This window comes from Drosophila arizonae, chromosome 4, assembly GCF_054131065.1.
Source record: "Drosophila arizonae isolate 15081-1271.41 chromosome 4, UAZ_ARI_1.0, whole genome shotgun sequence".
NCBI lineage: Eukaryota > Metazoa > Arthropoda > Insecta > Diptera > Drosophilidae > Drosophila > Drosophila arizonae.
Window position 1 is genome coordinate 18,119,535 of NC_142924.1, and position 19,794 is coordinate 18,139,328.

General features: G+C 36.5%; 1 protein-coding gene across 2 annotated transcripts in view; it reads left to right on the forward strand.

The window, feature by feature from the left end:
• The window catches only part of Oct-TyrR (Octopamine-Tyramine receptor), a 48,840-nt gene that overhangs the window by 15,457 nt on the left and 13,589 nt on the right, over window positions 1-19,794 (forward strand). The window contains exons 2-3 of one of the 2 annotated variants that reach the window (XM_089466831.1): window positions 4,576-4,614; window positions 7,791-7,850. The gene's annotated coding sequence lies outside the window, so the exon portion shown is untranslated. The remainder of the gene's footprint in view (window positions 1-4,575; window positions 4,615-7,790; window positions 7,851-19,794) is intronic. The other variant, XM_018008980.2, reaches the window with a different exon arrangement.

Consider the following 19,794-nt stretch of genomic DNA (forward strand, 5'->3'; position numbering starts at 1 on the left):
AAAAAGAAATGAACGAATTTCTGTTCAATTCTGATATATCCTTGAAACACCAATCTATCATGGGCTATTAAACAAGGCGAGCTAATGAGCTGTTAAACATCTGAGAGACAAAAATAAACGATAAGCTCTTTTCACTTTGGAATATAAAAGAAAATTTGCTAAATATATTACATATAATTTTATTTATTTTTTTTTTTTTTTAGAAATATATACATATTTAGCTTGTTAGAGCCTTAATCGGAAACGGAAAATTGAATTGGGAAGTCAGAGTATAATATGTGGAAGGAACTTGTGTATTATTGATTAGGCATAGGCAGTAGCAGCAGTAGTAGAAGCATTATTAGCATATATATTCCTTATTCGAAAGTCGTCATTCGTCATTTAGCCCATGCTGAGTCGATGATGGAAATGCCGGTCTGGCCATTTAGGCATCGGCATTGGAATTAAATTAAAGATATTTAAATTTGATTATCATGCAGAGTAAAGCTTTTAAACCCATTCCCGATAAAAATCAATAATATCAATGACTATTAATTTTTGTTCAATGGCTTTTGAAAGCTATAAATACAGCGTCTCACTGGGTAGTATTAATTAGTATTAGTTTTAATTCATGCTGTAAATGAAAAAAAAAAAAAAATTAAATATACAAATTTTTGTATAGAAATATATAGCACACGCAATCATAGGATAGAGTAAAATTCCTTCAAGCCAAACTAAAATTGAAGTAAAGTGGACTCCCTAAAGCTTCAAATAACTAAAAATGCAAATTATACGGCCTTATATTTTGCATTATGCATCATACAAGACTTCGAAACCAACTTTTAATATTAAAATTATTTTTGCAGGGAAAATATAAACGAAGCAGCAAACTCATAAAAATAAATAGAGGGAATTTTTCCGATTAAAATTTGAACTAAAATTTATGTTGAATATAAATTGAATTTTAATTTTAAACTTAACTTTTCTTGTTTATTTTTTAATACTGCTTGATTGACATGTATTTAATTACTGCGATTTTTGAGAGAGCTAGGGACTCGACTAAATATTGATTTTCTTAATAAAAAAAAAAATGCGATGTCTCCTGGCTGTTAAATCGATTGATTCATCGATGACGACGAAAGCAGCCTAAAATGCGAGTAGAGTTCGCAGTTTCATCAAAGTTTATGTGAGTGTGTGTACATTTCTGTGTGTCGGTGCTCCTATACACATATATACACACGAAAAACCTGCAATATTTTGTTATTATTTATTTATCTATTATTTTATTTATAGTTTTTTTATTTCAAACTCTAGCTCAATTAGCTAAAAGTCCATATTCAGGCTCTCTGCCTGAATTCCACTTACCTAATTGATTTTGCGTTGCTAGGCAGATTCTGAAGCGCTGCGATTTAACTGGCATTGAAATCTCGCTTTGCCAAGTGATATTAATAGCTTGATTGATAGCTTAGCCTAATTGTTCAGCTTGTGGTTGGCCAAAAAACAGCGAATTTATCATCGTCAGGCAGTGAAATATTGAGAGCCAAATGTTTTGGCTTAAATGCTCCAAAGTCAATGACTCGAGCAGTGGTTCGTGCACATGATCTAATCAGGCCAAAAAGTAACTTTTCATAAATGCCAAACACACTCACACACACGCACATACACACTCATACTCATATTATGTATACGCCATGTTGCACAGTTTGTGGTTTACACTCGACTTGCTGCTCTCTCCCTCTCTCCCTCTGTTTCACTCTCCCTATGTCTATTTACATTTACTTTCTTTTTTCGTGTGTGTTTGCCAGTGCATAAATTAAATTTGAACAGAACAGTTTTTGGCTTAGAAAGTTTGTTGAAGCAAAAACTACGTATACGTCATGTTGGCCATTGAGTCGAGCAGCTGGTTAGCCATCGAGTTATTGTTGTTGCTGTTACTGTTGCTGTTGTCGCTTCTTGTTTAGTCGCATAATTTTGCAGGAAAAGTAATGAAAAGAAACTGGAAAACGGTAAGCTGCCTCCCCACAGAGGGAATGCAGTTGGCAGTTTGCAGTTTGCAGTCGGGCAGCTGCATGGATTTACACCACTCAACCTGCAGCTGCAGCCAGGCGTATTGCGATTCAAATGGTCTTCGTGCTCAGTGAATGGCGCACAGCTGACGATTAACTTGCTTGCGCAGAGCGTCGCCTTGTTTGCACAAAATGTTGGTCCAAAAACGGCGCAGCCAAAAAAGCAGCTCCCCCCAGCCAAGTTGTTGCCATCTTTCGAACGATAAGAGATTTATGCAAAGTGCAACGGAAATTGAAATTGAAAGGCAGCGGCGGCGGCGGCGGTGGTGGCGCCACCAGCAGCAGCTGCTGAGCACGCCAGACAGCTGTGTGGCTGCTTCATTTCCTCTGCGAGCAAGTTAAAGCGCAGCCTGAGAGCACAACTCATTGACTCTGGAGTGCTCGGGTGGGGCCAACGGCTGCCTTTAAGTGCTCAAGTTGTCCAGCGCTTTTCAATTAAATTCAATTTATTAATTTCAATTATTTGCGCATCAAGTGACCGCGTTACAGGCTGGCATAGAAATAAAAATGAAAAAAGCCGAGCCCAAAGAGAAAACTGTCAACTCAGCACACTGAAGCACTGAAGCAGAAGCCCAACAGCAACAACAACAACAACAACATCCAGATGCTGCCCAGCAGCCGACTCCTGCGGCGGCTAAGTGCTATGGAGGCATTTGATTGATGTACCGCAGTGAGAGCTGGACTGGGCCCAAAGAAATGAGCAACAAGCACAACGCGCTGCTAAGTGAGCCAACGCATTTAGCCCATTAAACAAAGAGCTCGAAATACTAAAAGAGAGCAAGAAACTAAGCAAAAACCTTTAAACATGCTCTGTACAAGATGCTTAATTAGAATTTTATTTTATTTATATTTTTATTATCTGGAAGCTGAGAATCTCTACAAAAATAATAATATAGTGACTAAAAAAATTAAATTAAATATGTTGTAAGCTGTTACAACATATTTAATTTAATTTTTATGAATTATTACATTATTATTTCTTAAATGAATATTTGTTATCTGTTGCTCAAATAATTCCAGCTTAGTATTTTTGATTATATATTTTAGTATTATTATATTTTGCGTGACCAAAAATCAATTTAATCAAACATAAAATGCGGCTTACATCAGCCAAACTTATTGCGTTGGCGTTTATAGCCGGGCTTGGAGAGTATATCAAAAAGTCGGGCACAATTAAGGCCAGCTAGCATTATCATTCTCATATGTCAAAATCAACAAAGCAGCTGTGGTTTGGCCTTTTGCTCATTTTCGTTTGACTGCCAGTTAATGGCCTCTTTGTTGTTTCTCTGCTTCTTCTCCTTCTTCGATTTGCTTTTTTTGTCTTTTTTTGCTAGTCTACTTTGAGGTCGACTATCACTTGCCTGCCTGTCGGCCTTGCCTCTTTTATGGCTGACCATAAAAATACTATTAAACACAAACAGGCCAGAGATAAATGGCTCAAAAGAACAGGAGCTGCAGCGCCTATTGAACTATATCCATAAATCTCAAGCACCATGATGTTAATAGTGTCGTAAAAGCCGTAACAAGTCACCTGAATGGCTGTCAACATGCGACACTACATATGCATGCACGGCCATATGAAGAAATAATGCTCAAAGTTGAGTGCTTCAGAGCGTCAATGGGTCAATGAATATTTCATTGAAGTTCTGTGAAAATGCAGCAGGCCTAGGGGTTTTTAAACTAGACTTGCCAAGACAAAGTTTACGATAATTATATATTATACGATATATAAGCTATAAATATCGTACCAGCAGATGGACTTTGGTAATAGTATATGTGTTTATATATATTTGAAACATAATCCTAAGCAGCCAACAGTTAAGCAGTTTACCCTTTGAGCGTTGGTTTTTCTTAGTGAATTTTCAAATATATTATTTTGTTTTACTATAAACCTTAAGTCTTTAAAAAATTCGGGGTATAAAAAAAAATTATTTAATTAAAAAAAAAAAAACAAAAAAAACAAAAATATATATATATATATATATATATATATATATATATATATATACAGTCGAGTCCCAGTAATTCGAAATGGCAAAAGGATCAGTTTTTTTTTCGGCTTACACAGAAATTTAAAATATCGAGAATTATCGAGAACGAATTTTTTTTTACTGTATAAATAATTCGACTCTTCTGATATCAGATTTCGATTAAATATATCTAGCTGGAATGTAAGGAAAATCAAAAAGGAATTCACTTTATCAAAACCCCTCAAAAAAGTCTAGACTGTTGACTAAATCGAGCTGGGCTGTGTCATTAAACACTGTCTACATAACTCTCTCTCTCTCTCTCTCTCTCTCTCTCTCTCTCTCTCTCACTCTCACTCTCTCTATCTATCTCTCTCTGTATCCGCTAGACAGATCAAGTTTGCCTATCGCTGCTTTGCTCTACATCAAAGGCGCTTCGACGTCATTCTCAGAAATTCCATTGAGCTCTTCAGGTGGCCCTTTCCCAAGCTCAGCTCACAAAATGCTTTGCATCTCACACAGTTTCCTCTCTTAATAAACAATTTCTCATTGTTCTCTTTCAGTGCTAAAGTCGCTTTATCTGCAGCTCCGTAACTCTTAAGGTAAGTTTGTAGTTATATTAATATATTTACATACATCATTGAGGCAGACCAAGGCAATTTGCATCTGATCATATCCTCTACGCCGTGCCCCAAATGCTGTCTGCTGATTGACGGCAAGGCAAGGACATGACACACGTTGGACTTCAACTTCAACGCAAAACATTCCGGCCGTAATAAATCGACATTGCGGCTGGTGGGTTGGCCGGGGCAGGCGAAACATTGGTCAAATTATAACGTTTTAGCTGTCCTGCTCTGTGCCGGGCTGTCTGCCTGTGGTGCGCTGTCCTGTATGGACTTGTCCTGCCATTCGCCTGATGTTGACATATTAGAGGCTATTGAGGTGCAGAGCCACCTTCACGTTCGGTCCTGCACAATTCCCAGCGCTGGGGCCATTTGCGGTGCGAAATTTTACAGCCAAACGCTCCACCAGATTATCGGCAAAATAAATAGACAAATTGATTTTAATGGAATTGGATACAGAGCCACAACTTGGGCCACGCCGCACACCGACAGCGACCCAACCCTGTTGTGCAAACATAATTTCATGTAATTGTGTCTTCGCTCTGGCTTCCTCTGCTCTGGTCAGCCTTATTGTGAGTGTGCGAATGTCTCTGTGTGTGTGTCTTAAAGTAAATATTTATTGGAGGCAGCCTGCTTTTGGCCAACTTGATGGACATTTTTTGGCCAATGGTATATGAAATAACAATCACGAAGGTTGCGTGGATTTATTTTATAAGAATTTCACTGTAAATAGAACTGTAAATAGAATCCCTTCCTTGGAAGGACCTTTGAGACCAAATAAGCTGATTTCGGCCGAATTTAAGACTTTACAGCGGCTCTTAAGCCTTAAATTGCCCAGTTACCAGATTAGATACCAAATTTTATTCAGCTAAAGGTTTTGATTCAAAAGAAGACTAAATTTTTAGAAAATATAAGTAAAACATTGATTTAAAAATTTTTAATATGAGACAATTAAGCCGGATTTTTTTTTTTTTTTTTTTTTTTTTTTTTTAATAACCATACAAATATATATAAATATATAAATAAATATGATAGTCAAATATAGAGAAGACTAAATAGGTACACATGTATTTAAAAAGTAATAACCAAATTATTTATTTAAAATGATACATACATAAAAGTAAGCATTAATAACAACTCATGCTTAATTAACAAATATTATTGAAGTCAGATAAATATATTCATATATATATTATTATTAGTACTATAAAATAAGTTTATAAATTTTATGTTTATTTCAGAAATAATAAAAAGAGAAACATGTCTCCAAAATAAATATATAAATAATTTATATAAAAAAAATTAATTTACAAGAAATATTTAAATATGTATGTATATGTAAATTTACATAGAAAATTAAATTCAAGTCAAATAAAAATAGATATATGTTAATGAATTACTTATAAAAATCTTTACATAAAAATCAAACAAGCAAATAACATTTTTTAGATTTTTAAAAATATATTTAAAATGCAGTCAAGCCTAATTAAATAAGTGCTTAAATACTTAAGCAGATTTATTTTGGAAGTATGTATCTTGGCTAGACAATATTCCATACAAATTTTAAGACTTTTAAAAATATATTTAAAATGCAGTCAAGCTAAATTAAACAAGTGCTTAAATACTTAAGCAGATTTATTTTGGAAATATATATCTTGGCTAGACAATATTCCATAAAGTTGGTCGAGTCATTACCTGTAAGCCAATAAGTCTTCAAGACGGCTGCTGTTTGTCTGCCATTTGGCCATTTTGGGAGACAAAACGCTAACGGCAAACTAAAAAGTTATTGCTTAAGAATTAGTTGTTCTCAGCTTGTTCAAAATGTTCTGTGTCTGTGTCTGTGTGTGTGCTAGTGTGTGTGTGTTTATGTGGGCGAGCTGAAGTGTTTGAGCGAGAGGGAGAACTTTTAATGACATGCTTTGTATGCGAGCGCGTGTTACATGTTAGCCACATTATCTGAGCAGCTAGCGACAACTTTTCGAGTACGAGCTGTAGATGGCGCCACACTAGCCTGCCCCCCCCACACACAGACAGCGGCTTACGCTGGCTTTGTTGGCTGGCCTGCAACGTGTCCAAGTTTGTTTTTGTGCTATTGCCAGCCATCGCATCGCATCGCATCGTGTCGTGTCGTGTCGTGTCGTCGTCCTTTAGCTAATACTTTTCGCTGCACATGGCACATGTTTCTCAGCAGCTCTCGAGCATCGAGCATTGAGCAGCCCACATCCTTTCACATTCTCATACACAACTAATACGAATTTCACTTAATTGCACTCGAAAAACTATGCATGTGAATTGCACTCAGCTCGACTGGCAAGTGCGGCTAGGTTGGCTGGGACTTCTTGGGCCATGGGATGGCTCGTTTCGGTGGTGTTTGCTGCTGGGTCTAAGTTTGGATTTGGCTCTAGCCGGGTGCGCCATCAGTTTTCGCTTTCAGTGCAGGCAGACACTTTTTGACAGAGCGTCGGACGCACACGACGACCGCAAACGACATCTCCAGGGTCTGAGTGGGTTAGAAAAAGTTTTCCGTTGCTGGCTTGGGTTTCCAGATTAAGCCCCCGCCTCTGCCTGCTGTTGAGCGTAGCTCACGCATAAGCGGCACATGAGGCAGGGAGAGCTGCAGACATCCTTTAGGCAGCCGCAAGCTAATGAGTACAACTTTTTTCTTTCACCTTCACAGCTTTTTATTTCTCTTTCGTTTTGCTTGTTGTCTAGTGTTGAACTTTTCATGCACTTGTTTCAAGCATTTCCAGACCAGCCCTGCCCAGCCCAGCGCAGCCCAGGCCCGCAGGTGAAATGGCAAAGTGGAAAAACTGGGCGGATCCAACTTAAATGAAAACTTCTTGAATAGAACAATGCGGCGTGCAAAAAAGAGGAGTTAACGCCATAACAAAAACTATGCTCCGTTGGATGGTGTAATGATAGCCAAATTGATTAAGTTCCTGTTCCTGTTGCCTCGCTGCCATTGTCCGCCTTTAAGCTGAACGATAGAAATCCCCTTTTAATTAAATTTCTTAAAAGCCTAAAAACTAAATCTATAAATCAAAGAGAAGGCAAACCAGTTTAAAAACTTTCTGATAATCTCTCAAGCATTCGATGATTTTACACCTTCAGCCGAATTTAATTCAGATTCAATTCTTTTTTTTTCTCTCTGTCAGCTACTCGTGAGGAAATTATCCTGAGGCGTGAATTCCTCCAGCAGGACGAGGCAACAAAAGGTCTGTCATAAACTGTTGCACTACTTTGAGGGTCAGGCAGAGGCGGAAGAGGGGCGGGGCCAGAAAGAGCCTTTTAAACTCTGAGTAACCTTCTTTTGCACTCGCCTCTCACGCATTCCATTAAGGTCACTTTGCCGGCGCTGGGCGGGGCGGGGCGGGGCGGGGCGGTGCGAACTAAAGTGTGCCTAGTGAGCTGAGCCAACCCGGCCCCAGGCTGAATGTTACTTGTCAACATCTGCAAATAAATAGAGCGGGAGAGAGACAGAGACAGAGGCAGAGGCAGTTGACTGAGGAGAGTGTGAGGGGGAGGGAGTGGCAGTGTGTGGGGCAGTTAAAGATAAATTGAAATTTATGAAGCAGACCTGGGAAGTCAAATGCCAACACCAAACTAACCGACAAAACATTTCAGCACTTAAATGCTACTAAGTAATTTATAAGCCACAAAAGTATTGCATTAGCCGCACAAATGATATAGCATCCGATATACGTAGAAGTCTGCGTACAGAACGTCCGGCAAGCACTTTAGCTTTAATTTAAACAGCATAAGTGCGAAATAAAATATAATACAAAGAAAATTGACATACGAATTGCGTATACGCTAAGTAACTGCAATTTGTTGTCCGAAATTTGTTGCCCTAAACTGTATTACTGAAAATATATATATCGTCAAGATAGTGCATCTTTTTTATTCTCTGTAAATCCGGAATAGTTTCTATATTATTCGACCTATAATAATTTTGTTTTTCGATTACATCTCGGTTCATCAGTTACCAAATTAGAAAAATGAATATATTTCGGGGCAAACATTTGTTTTAGAAAGATATGTAAGGTAAAATATGTATATATACAAATATTTATTTAATTTAGTATACTAAAATATTAAAAAAAAAATAAAATAAAATAAAATATTACAAATTAAAAATATAACTATATAGAAGAAATTTAAAAGAAATAAATGTTAATAAAGAGTATTTATAATCCTATTTTTGATTAGAATTTATCCATGTGCTAAAAATTTTAATTAAATTTAAATTTAAAATTTAAATTAATTTAATTAAATTAAATTTTTATATAAGAATCAGACCATACATAACAATAAAAATTTTTTTTAAATATATATGCTAATATTATTTTAATTTTTATTTTCCTTTTTTACTTTTTCATTTTTTTATTTTTCAATAAAAATATTTATTAATTTATTAACACAAAATTACGATTTCAATTGAACTTATCATTGAACTATAGATGAAGGGAGTAACTGAGGCCTAGTTCTTAAGAAATATGAATTATAGTCAAAGTGTTAGAGTTATATCTATACATATATATATTTATATTAGATTCAGATTGATAACATAAAAGTTAATTTAAATTGCAAATGTATTTTTTTGATTATTTTTTAAAGAATTTTATTACTACAAATATTGGGTACTTTGTTAACACAAAATAACAATTTCAATTCAATTTAGCATTTAATGATTACCATTTAACATTCTAGCCGGAACTTAACCCTAGTTATTCTGGAATATGGGCCATAATAACTAAGCTCTAGCTCCCTTCCTGCCCCATAATCAAATTCAAGTCCTGCATCGCAGCTATGATACCCTTTGCCAGTGTATAATTTCATTATATGGCGCAGCCCACCTGTCGAAAACTACAAAACGTACAACAATAGCAAGTCGACAGGCAGGTTACAAGCTGTGTTCGCCCTGCTCTTGGCAATACATTTGCCAAACCTTATTAAATTATACAGTCAGCCCTTGCTGTCGTCTCAGCCGAGGCGGGGGAGTTCGCTCTGCTCAAGCAGCCTTTCCGGCTGTGTCGTAAAATGTTAAAGCGTAGCATATTTTAGCTAAATATTGCAACTACACCAATGAGAGTTGCACTCGGATGCCACAGCTACAAACGATACGCATAAGTTAGCTCAAGATCTCTCTCCCTCTCCCTCTCCCTCATTCTCATTCTCTGTCTCCCTGTGTGCGTGTCGTGGGCCTTGTTCCAGCAGGTGATAAGTTTTGTTGCCGTGAGCTAAATTAATTCAAGGCATATAAATTATCGCTCATTGTTCGCTTGTACTCTCGCTCTCGGTCTGGCTCTCACTCTGGCTCTGGCTCTGGCTGGCTGCAGTCGACACTGGGGTTATATATATTTAAAACGCAGCAATAAAGCAGCCCAGGCCATTTCATCCGGCCTCGCCCATTATTATTATATTCTTACTCTCTACTTATAATGCGAATGCTAAATGGCTTTGGCTTCTTTTCTGCTGGCATTTGCCTTATCCTTTTGCCCAAGCATTGCCTTTTGTGTGGACTTCTCGCTGGTTGTGCATCTGTATGAGTGTGTGTGTGTGTGTGTCGACATTTGCGTAGCGTCTTTAATTTAATTTCATCGCGTATACGCCCCATTATGCCGCAGTTGAAACGTCAAGTGCGCCCTGAAAATCAATTGACAAAGCCAAGAGGGGCAAAGCGCTGACAGAGATGGAGAGAGAGAGAGAGAGAGAGAGAGAGAGGAAGAGTGCTGTCTCCAAACATTATGCATACATACGTATCAAAATATTGCCTGGCATTTGAACTGTATCGACAAAGTCAGAAAGTCAATAAGCAGCTCGATTGTTGTCTACAATGCCTTGCAAATTACGCGTAACTAATTTGCTTTGTGTGTGTGTGCGCGCCCCTCACACGCATGATTCGCATGAATTTTGAGCTGGCTTTTAGCTGGAAATTTTGGCAACATGGCAAGGCTCATTGGCAAGGCTTATGGCGAAATGCGAAAACTTATGCGTGCATCACACTAAGGAGCGCCTCTCGCCCAACTTGCTGCCTGTCAGGCAGCGCCGCAGCCGAAGCGCCCAAGTGACGACCGCATTGCCAATTTCGGCACTCACATGACTGATGTGTGCGCAAAATGGGGCCAAGTGCTGAGCAAGGCTTCGCAAATGATGGCGGAACTTTTTACGCAGCGTCCTCATAATAAGGAAGCCAAATTATATAACTTTGCACTGACGAGCTGGGAAACCCCACAAGCCAGTTAACCAAATTAAAGAGCACTTGTGTATGTGTGTGTGTGGGAGTCGAAAGGTTGGGTACTTTAAAATTAAGACAATTTGTCTTGACAACCATATCAAATAACCTGGATGATATAAAAAGTTATTCAGACTCTCCTCGTGGGTTTACATCGGCTGCCGATTTTTTCCATGTAATTGAACAAGCTGGAAAAATTATAGGCAAGTGATAGGAAATTGTAATAAAATCAAAATGAGAAAATTCGAGGAAATAATTTCTTATGGCTTTATTTACCAGCTGCATCGGTGCCATTGAGTTGGATTTTATGTCTCCTTGTAACAGGACAACCATATCATATAGCTAGGACAATATATATACAAATTTATTCACAGTTTCTTATTTATTCATGGTCGCTATATGAAAGGAAAATGCAGAAAGGAAAATTACAATGGGAGTTTGTACGAATCTTTTCTACTATAATAGGTAAATTTTTCTATGAAGAAAATAAAATAAGAAGAAACACCTATGCGAAAAGAAAAATATAAATAAAAATAAAATAAATGTAAATAAAAAATCTTAAGCAAAAATAAAAATAAAAATAAATTGTAAATATAAAAAATGCTATGTAAACCGAAAAATAAAAATTAAAACATATCAAAAAATTTGTATGCAGAAAAAAAAATTAAAATAAAATAAAAATATAATACAATACATAATATAAATATATAAGAAATTCTTAAAGAAAAGGCAAAATTTTTTAGATATGATTTTTTATTTTATTCAATTCTATTTAAGTGTCTTTCGAATGCAATTCAATAGACCTGTACTCCATGTCGACTAATTGGGGCTATATAATTTTGTATATAAGCATTTTATTGATTGAGTATGTGACCTTCCGAGCTGCTTTTAATGCTCATTCAGTTAATAAGCGAGTAATTTACTTGATACGTAGAGACTCAAGTAGAGAACTACGAGCTAAAGGCATTTCTCTCTAGCTAGCACAGTCAAGACCTGCAAGGACTCAGTCAAGCCGTGGACTGCGCACAGATTAAAAAGCCAAAAACAAATTCGAAATGGGGAGCAAAATGATTGAATGGAGAGCACAAATTGTTGCTATGCCAAAAGCAAAATTCATTTCAATATTCATATTAGAATAACAAGTAGTCCAGCACTCAAGTAGTAGAACTCAGTATACAAAAAAAAAAAAAAAAAAAAAAAAAAAATATGAAAACACGCCCACACACCGAAAAAGAAAAAAGAGAAAAAAAAGCCAGAACGAGCTGTCGATGACGTTCATCGATGTTGGATGCCGCTGCCAATGGGAAGACACGCACAGCAATTGTTGTTGTTATTGTTGTTGTTGTTGCTGTTGTTGTTGGTTGTTCTTCCGGCATGTAAATAAATACTGAAGAAAAGCGAAAACGGCTATGATTTATTTTCCATTTGGCACGCACATTGTCAATATTTATGGAATTTATCAAAAATTTAGCTGCTGGCGGCCCAAACTCGATGATTGCGTCGAGTCACTTGAAGCGAAGCCATCGGACACGATTCCCCCTGCAATAACAACAGCAGTAGCAACAACAACAACAACAACAACAATCTGCATAGCTCATAAAGTTGTCGACACTACTTCGTGCTGGCCCAATGCCGAAAACTTATAGCCAAAAATCGAAGCAGTTATTTATGGACTTTTCTATTTTGCTTCTTTTTTCTTCTGCTTCTCTCAACTGTCGGAGCAAAACAAGAAAAATGAAAAGCTAAAAAAAAATAAAGACAGCCGGCCCATTTAAACAAATGAAAGCAGCGAAAACATTACGCTAAATATACAGGCAGTTGTTTGGGCCACACAGATGTACCAAATAAGCGGGAGGCTGCCCCGCTCCACCCTCACAGACCCAAAGAAAAAAGTGTACCGAAAATCAAACAAAAATATTTTTGAATATATATGTATATGCGTATTTATATATATATTTATGCCTCTGGGGTATTGCGCGTGTACCAAAAATTCTATGAATGGCTTGCGTAGCACCTGAATGAGTCTATTGAACTGGGGGGAGCTTCTCCTATCAGGCAGTTCCCCAATGCAACTTATCAAAGGCACAAGTATATATATTTTTGTATATTTACGAAACAGATCACAGCTATTAAGAGTTGAGTTATTGCTGTTCTATAAAACAAATATTTGGGATTGTGTAAAAATTGTTAATCAAGATGAGCTGGAATTTCACTTTTAATTATATGCATTTCCCAGGTGAGTTGCATATTTTTAATATTTTGTAGATCGTTTGACCTACATATGAAAAACTCTGAGCGCTTCGATTGGGTTGTGATTTCTTACAAAACATTTTGCCATGAATGCAAACGGGATCTAATCTATGTCAAGCATTTCTTTCACTCTAAGCAGCTGGCAGCTGGCAGTTGGCAGTTGACACTTGGCAGGACAATAAACAGCAATTGCTGCTGCTGCTGTTGTTGCTGCTGTTGCTGCAATGATTGTGTAATATGGCTGCACATTTGCATTTGTCGCATACAAATTGTTTGGTGGCTTGGCCGGGGGCAACTCGCACTGCCAAGTGATTTGTGAGCTGTGTTATATGCTGCGGCGGATATATGCTAATTCAGACAGCTCAGCACAGCACAGCACAGCACACACAGCTGTGTAAATTTGGCGCAAAAGAGAGAACAATATGCGAATACGGCACCCAAAAACCCAAATCAACAAGCACCGAGCAGAGTTGAAACCTCAACCACAGACCTTGTAGCCGATGCCTGGCTGCGCATTTCTCACGCGTCAAGTGGCTGCCAAATATGATTTATATGCGTTGGCAAACTACGAAATATGGCCGTTAAAATACTATAGATAAATCCCGTATCGAGTACACATTCGACGCTCTAGCGCTCAAAATAAATATTCTGCTGAAAGTAGCGTATATCAGCGATAATCTAATGAATCGTTAGATATAGTATCTAGTAAAAGACTTCTACGAATTCGTTGTAGTCGGAACTGCGATAAACTGCGATAGACTGCGATAGACTGCGATTGCTCTATGCTAATTCCCGATCCGGCTTTAGCACTTAATCAATTGTCAGATAGCTGTGACAGCGGCCAGCGCAATAACATAAAACTAATCACATGTGACAGCTGTCACAGATCGTAAGATATATTGACTTGCCATGGCCCAGCGAGGTCAGCGCGACAAAAAACAACAAGTGGACTATATGAAAGTAAATACATATATATTATATATTGTTATAAATATTACTTTCGCTGTAGTCAGTCAGCCAACTGCCCAACTTTGGGCATTGCAGGGGAATAACGAGAGGAAAGTAATTGGATACAGCGGGAATGCAAATATATTTTAACCTTGAATATCGCAAAGAATGTAAAAGGAAAAAATTAAATTACATAAAAGTCCTAAATGAAAATCTTGCAAATTAATCTAGTTACCAAAGCAACCAAGTCCACAAAATATTTTATTTTTCTCTGCTTAAGAGAAACTGGTTGAAGTTGAATAACATATATATATATATTCTTTTTTTTTTTTTTTTTTTTGGGAAACTGACCAACTGTACAAAATATTTCTAAGAAGAAAAAAGTAATAAAACTTCATAACATATGCAGAAATATATATATGTATAAGAATAAAAAGCAATATTATTTTACCTGGTCAACTGATGCTTCGTTTGAATATAGATGATAAGAAAACAAAATAGGTCAGAGTGCTCTAGTTGACAATGCCCGAATAGTAGATACCATCTGACTTGCAAAATGTGGCTGTTGCAAGGGAATCTTCTTTTATACATACATAACTTATCACATCACACATACATACACACAGAGCAGATACCACAGTTAGAAATGTACAAAATCTTTGTATTCATTAGAAAAACTCCCATAAACTTCAACTTCCCATAAACTTCCAATTTGAAAATTCGATAAATATTGGATATGATGGAATCCTCAAATTGTGGTTAATCAAAATAAAAATGTATTGGAATTTAAATATAACGGTTAGGAGCAGAATTCAAGTTATACATTTTTATTGAGAATAATGAGATGGCATGATTGGAATGGTTGATTGAACAAAAAATTATAATAATAAATTCAAATTGAATATATTTTGCAGGAATATAAATTTAAAATTGCAATTGGCTACGAAATAGCTGAATTCATATTGACGGACAGACGCATTGATGCACAGTAGACAAACAGACTGACGGATATACAAAGGCATGGATGGAAATCGCTTCATTCTGATCAGAAATATATATATATATATATATATATATATATATATATATATATATATATATATATATATATATTAGTTATATTTTATAGTTATATTTTAAAATGATACATTATGCAAAAGTTCAAATAGGAAAAATGTTTAAATAATATTCCCATTTTTAAATATCTATCTAAAATATACATTTTAATTCAGTGGCCTTCATATAGACCAACACGCACAAGGCACATTACACAAAACTAATATACTCCATTAATTTTACGAAATGGGTATTAAAAGCATGCCTTTAAGTTGTTGCTCCTCCTCAGCTATTCAAAAAGTCGTTGAATTTTGAGATGGCAGCAACATTTCTCAGTGGCCCAGCACGGCAGCAGAGCACAACACGTTTGCTTTGGCTTGCTGAAAGGTGGCAGAAACTGGCAGCAAATTGCATGTAATAAATGCGAGCAAGTAACTTTTGGCAAAGCCAGAGAAATGAGTGCCACGCCCAGCACGTAGCGGGACTCCTTAGTCAGCTGTTGTTGCTGCTGCAGATGCAGCTCGTCCTCTGATACAGCTCCATTTTCCACTTTCAGTTGGTAACAGCTCGACCATCATTTGGGGAATTGTGGAGCTGTGACAAATATGTCGAGTGTCGAAGCTGCCAGTTCCAGTGCCTGGCTCTGGGTCTGGGTCTGGCAACTGCTGCAGCTGTTTTGGTCCTCATATTGATGGGGCAGACATCACGCCAAGAATGAGAAGGCGAAAAGAGCACTTCAGGGCACTCTCAATGAATTCGTAGCAAGTAGATTTGCGCCTCTCTGCACGAACTGCATTTGATTTCATTGCATTTATTGCAGCAGCAACAAGCAAATGCAAAATTAAATGAGAAAATGAAAGCTGCAATTGTAACTTAGCTGACTTTTATGCTAGATTTGCAGCAATCAAAATAAACATATAATCGACGGCACACAATCAGAGACAGCTCCATAAATAATTGCGAGTTTATTGTGATGCCAGCGTCTGTTACGCAATCGCAGTCGCTGGGCGCCAGACTGGCCAACAATGTGGACAAAAGTCATCGGCTGCGACTGGATTAGATTCGAGCTGTATTGCCATTTCAGTTTTTATGACACCGGACCAGTGCCCCGTGTCCCGTGACTAGTGCCCAGTCCCAGTCTCAGTTGTGTGGGCCAAGCGCAATGCCATTTCAATCAAACTTTCAACACGTACACAGCAGAGACTCAATTGCCTCAGTCCCCCAGTTCGGGTCATCAATTCGTCGAACTTTGGCCATAACAATGCGTAATACGCTTGCCAGCCAAGCGAATTAAACATAAAAGGTTTCGTTGCTACAATATACAAAAATATATACGAATTTAATAGAGCTTAGATGATGTGGGAAGGGCTTAGACCTATTCTCAGAATTCCCAGATTGAGCTGTGGAGGAGAAGAAACTTAACGGGAATTGAGAAGGTACATTAGGCACTGTGCGAGAGAGACTTGAATTTACTTAGTGAGGAAATATTTAGAAATACCTTTTTACTTATCATGAAATCTATTAATGGTTCTTCGAGCTACGATTGGATTAAAGCAATGAATTTTACTCAAGTGAATGATCAACAAATAGTTTTATTTAATAATGAAATATTAGCAATCCCTTTAAAAGAAGCGAACTTTGAAAGATTCCGCAAGGGGACAAATTTAGCAGGAATTCAGCAGAACCATTAGGAATAGCTAAGCAATATTTGGAAAACATTTGCTTAACTTTAAATCTAAATATTTTTTTTATTGCTGCTTTGAGCTACGATTGGAGCAATTAATCTTTTTATTTAAGAGTAAAATATATTTGTAGTTATTTATTTAAAATACTAACTTCTAGCCAACAATGTAGATTACGGTTCAATGATGACTGCGCTATAGAGTCCAAGCTTTATAAAATATTATCATTTTATCATAATAAAATATTACCAATGTCTACATTAATTTCTGATAACTCAAGCATCTGCAATTATGTTATTACTTAAATATTTTTATTTTATGGACAAAAAATCCTACACAAAATATTGACTTGGGCTGGCTTTAAGATTCAGTTTTCCTGTTTAAAGTACAAAATTAGCTTTCTATAAAAACTTCCATGCCAACCCACAAAATTTGTAATTAAAAAAAAAAAAAATCGCAGCCAAGTGCCAAAAGAAAATATGAATTGTGTTCAGCTATTCAAATATTGAATATATCAATCAATCCAAATTACATTTATGCTCTCCACAAAAACCACATTTATTATACATGTTTGAAACAGAAAGATACGGCTTATGCAGCTCATCAGAATGCCATTCTCATCAGTTTGCAATTAAGTTGAATTGTGTAAAAAAACACATGTTAAGCTTCCAGGCGAATGGTGGAAATATTCATTTTGGTTGCATTCAAAGTTCGAACTTATCAAATTCAGTTTTAATTGCTAACCACAGATTCATTTGCATTGCGGAATACGTAGTGGGCTATACGAAAACGGCTCTATTTATTATTCAGTTCGTAGTTGAACAAAGCCACACAAAAACTTTACACGCAATGCCACAAAGCAATTGAAAATTCGATGACCATTCGCCAAAAACAATTGCCAGCCGAACAAACAAAAAGAGTTGCATTGCCATTTAAAAAACTTTTCATATACAAAATAAAAACAGCTGGTAGACAAAAAACTCTCTCACACACACACGGACATCCTTTACCTTCACTGATTTGTTGCGCACGCTTTTTGTTAGCGTGTGTGAAATAAAAACAACCAAAAAAGTCAAAGTACCAAATGGCAGAGTGCCAGATAGCTGAACGAAACTATTGTGGGAGCAGGGCAAAAGCAAGAGCTAGAGCGATAGCGAGAGCAAATCAATCAAATCAAATCAATCAATTCAAAACATGTATAAAAGACAAACAAACAAACAAACACACAGTTGGAGGCAGTTGAGCTTTGGCTAAAAGTTCAATTGCCAATAGAAAACGAAAACAATCAAAAGCCGGAGAATTATAATTGTGCTTGTTGACCCGTGTGCTGACCAGATATGCTACTATCTGGTATTAAGTTGCTCAACAGCCAGCTTGGCTTTTAGCAAATTGATTGCAGGCCACGCACACACTCACGCCTTCGCACAGCCCCTTAATTAGTTTCTGGCAAATTGATTTTGTTGTAGCCAAGCCCCAACCACCAACCACCAAACACCTAACTATCCAGCCAACCGTTCATTCTCCCCGAGCTGGGAGCAGAACCGCTGCCAGCCAAAGTAAACAATAGACTCCCTGAAATGCATATGTAAACAGCCAAGATTCCATCACAATCTCTTTAAATATATCCTATGTCTGATAGCAAGAGGGTGTTTCGGTATATATTTTTTATTGATATAAAATCTAAAATGAATTTTTGTTATATTTTGTATGCTACATAAAACAAGGATAAATATTTGTAAAATTTAGTTGACCCAGAATATCACACACTTTCATAAAAAACACATATGCATAAATTTCTCCATATTGAAAATTGTGAAATAGTCGACTTTCTTTCAATATAAATATTGAAGACTTATCAAATGAGAAAATCCAGGCAGAGTTCACAATTTATATGAAAATAAAATAAAACTCCTGCTTTCAGATTTGCTATAGATTTTTGTTGCAGTTAGTCGAGAGAAAAACTAAGCTTCTTTTGATTCCAGTACGTTTTTCTGATGACAAATTTATAGTAAATAACAAAAAGAATTTTATGGAGAATACAGAGCCGAATTTATAATTTTTAAAGTAGATTAAAATAAACAGAACAAATTTAAAGCTATAAGAAATATTAAGTATTTAATACGCTATCCTTAAGACAAGCAATATTTATATAATTTATTGTATATATCTCACACATCTAGATTCATATCGGCAATGGATATAATATATATTATTACTCAAACATAAACACCTTAAAGAAAAGTAGTTGTGCTATCAATTACAGCGTATCTCTTAAAAGACTCCAATGCTTTCATCAAAGACATGACAAAGACAGGAGCCTGTCACTAAAACTCATTCAATTAGTAGAGGCAAATTACAAATTACGCATACGCCACATTAGCCATGTTTCTATTAGAGCGCAGCTCATTTTTGCCACTTGCTTTGCCACAAGCTGCAGTCAAGGCAGTATTTAACGGCATTACATTAAACACAACGACCTTACAACAATAATTCTCAGTTCATAGTTGGTTGAGCAGAAAAAAAAAAATCATCATGTCGCTGACATGATATGCAATTACTTATGCATATACCACACACTCACACACACACACACACATACCCACAAATGCACATACATGCACGCACACATCGCAAAAGGGCAACACTTTGTGTTGTGACATAGAAAATTTGCTTATGACGGCAGCTCGACAACAACAGCAGCATAAATTGATAAGAAATGTGCAAATGATACAGTCACCCTGCCAGCTGAACTGAGCAAAAAGAGAACAGGGAGAGAGAGAGAGAGAGAGAAAAAAAAATGAGGGAAAAATATAAAAAATAGAATATCAATAGAAAAATAATGCAAAATAATATTTAATGGATTTTTGTGCAAAATGTTACCGCAAACGTAGCACTAGAGCTCAATATAGTTTTTATACTGGACTGAGAGATGAAATGGGTATATTGGACTTTATTTTAGAATGATAAAAACTTAGAAGAAATTTAGAA